Source organism: Bombina bombina, chromosome 6, assembly GCF_027579735.1.
Source record: "Bombina bombina isolate aBomBom1 chromosome 6, aBomBom1.pri, whole genome shotgun sequence".
NCBI lineage: Eukaryota > Metazoa > Chordata > Amphibia > Anura > Bombinatoridae > Bombina > Bombina bombina.
The window spans coordinates 27,946,270-27,949,220 of record NC_069504.1 but is presented as its reverse complement, the minus strand read 5'-3'; positions in this window follow the sequence as shown (position 1 = coordinate 27,949,220).

Sequence of the window (2,951 nt, the reverse complement as noted above, 5' to 3'; positions counted from 1 at the left end):
GTACCAAGGTGATGTCTCCAAAGTCTTTATTATATGAAAAGGTATGTGTGATTGGAAGTGTTGGTGTATTATGAGGGGCCGGAACTTGACGAGTTAAAAAGTCAATGAGTGCACATATAAATACTATATACATGAGCGCACGTATAAATACTATATACATGAACGCACGTATAAATACTATATACATGAACGCACGTATAAATACTATATACATGAGTGCACGTATAAATACAATATGTAAATACTATATACATGAGTGCACATATAAATACTATATACATGAGCGCACGTATAAATACTATATACATGAGCGCACGTATAAATACTATATACATGAGCGCACGTATAAATACTATATACATGAGCGCACGTATAAATACTATATACATGAGCGCACGTATAAATACTATATACATGAGCGCACGTATAAATACTATATACATGAGCGCACGTATAAATACTATATACATGAGCGCACGTATAAATACTATATACATGAGCGCACGTATAAATACTATATACATGAGCGCACGTATAAATACTATATACATGAGCGCACGTATAAATACTATATACATGAGCGCACGTATAAATACTATATACATGAGCGCACGTATAAATACTATATACATGAGCGCACGTATAAATACTATATACATGAGCGCACGTATAAATACTATATACATGAGCGCACGTATAAATACTATATACATGAGCGCACGTATAAATACTATATACATGAGCGCACGTATAAATACTATATACATGAGCGCACGTATAAATACTATATACATGAGCGCACGTATAAATACTATATACATGAGCGCACGTATAAATACTATATACATGAGCGCACGTATAAATACTATATACATGAGCGCACGTATAAATACTATATACATGAGCGCACGTATAAATACTATATACATGAGCGCACGTATAAATACTATATACATGAGCGCACGTATAAATTCTATATACATGAGTGCACGTATAAATACTATATACATGAGTGCACATATAAATACTATATACATGAGTGCACGTATAAATACTATATACATGAATGCGTGTATAAATACTATATACATGAATGCACATATAAATACTATATACATGAACGCACGTATAAATACTATATACATGAACGCACGTATAAATACTACATAAATGAGTGCACGTATAAATACTATATACATGAGTGCACGTATAAATACTATGTACATGAATGCATGTATAAATACTATAAACATGAGTGCACGTATAAATGCTATATACATGAATGCACGTATAAATGCTATATACATGAATGCACGTATAAATGCTATATACATGAATGCACGTATAAATGCTATATACATGAATGCATGTGAAGAAGGGAGGGGTCAGTGACAGCTAAAGCTTAGCTCTGCCCAGGTCTCACTGACATGAAGAGGTTAGAATCAGGAGTGCACATATAAATACTATGTACAAGAGTGCACGTATAAATGCTATATACAAGAGTGCACATATAAAAACTTTATACAGGAGTGCATGTATAAATACTATATACAAGAGTGCACATATAAATGCTCTTTACAAGGGTGCACGTATAAATGCTCTATACAAGAGTGCACATATAAATGCTCTATACAAGAGTGCACGTATATACAAGAGTGCATGTAAAAAATGCTCTATACAAGAGTGCACTTATACATGCTCTATACAAGAGTGCACGTATATACAAGAGTGCACATATAAAAGCTCTATACAGGAGTGCATGTATAAATACTCTATACAAGAGTGCACGTATAAATGCTCAATACAGGAATGCACTTATAAATACTCTATACAAGACTGCACGTATAAATGCTCTATAAAAGAGTGCACGTATAAATGCTCTTTAAAAGAGTGCACGTATAAATGCTCTTTAAAAGAGTGCACGTATAAATGCTCTTTAAAAGAGTGCACGTATAAATGCTCTTTAAAAGAGTGCACGTATAAATGCTCTTTAAAAGAGTGCACGTATAAAGGCTCTATACAAGAGTGCACGTATAAATACTATATACAAGAGTACCTCACCCGGGTTAGCCCCCCATATTCAAAATTTTAACAAATTATCATTCCATTTGTTAGATCTTTGTTAGATCAGGTTAGACCAACTGTTTTTTTCGTTAGATCTACTCTAAAATATGAAATATTAACAATCTTTTTCAGGGGGGCTAACCCGTAACCAGCCCCCCCTCAACAAAAATTTTGACAAAATGTTATTGATTATGATAGCTCCACGTTAGATCAGGTTTGATCAGCCAAGAGTTTTGTTAGATCTAGTCTAATTACTGAGATATTGCATTTTTAATGAGGTGGGCTAGCCCCCCTTCAACTGAAATCTGGACCAAATTTTATTGATTTTGATAGATATACGTTAGATCAGGTTAGATCAACTGTTTTTTTCGTTAGATCTATCACGCAAGCGGCGGTATTCACAATCCTAGTTTGTGTGCTGGGGAGTGTGACAGGGTTGGGGGTGAGTGTGACAGTGCGAGAGAAGGCGAGTGTGACAGGATTAGTGGGTTAATGTGATCAGGCGAGTGTGACAGGATTAGTGGGTTAATGTGATCAGGCGAGTGTGACAGGATTAGTGGGTTAATGTGATCAGGCGAGTGTGACAGGATTAGTGGGTTAATGTGATCAGGCGAGTGTGGCAGGTAGGGTTGCCACCTCAGCCATGTTTTCCTGGACACTTATGAGTTATGCATGCTACAGGGTTTGCAGAGAGGAACATGAATAGTTCTGTCCAGGGTTCAAATTCATGTTCCTCCCTGCAGACCCTGCAGCATGTGTACCTCATAAGTGTCCAGGAAAACATGGCTGAGGTGGCCACCCTAGTGGCAGGGTGAAGGGTGTGTGTGTGATAGACAGGGTCAGGGTGGGACCAAAAATAGGCCCAAGCATTGTAAGGCAAAGCAGCC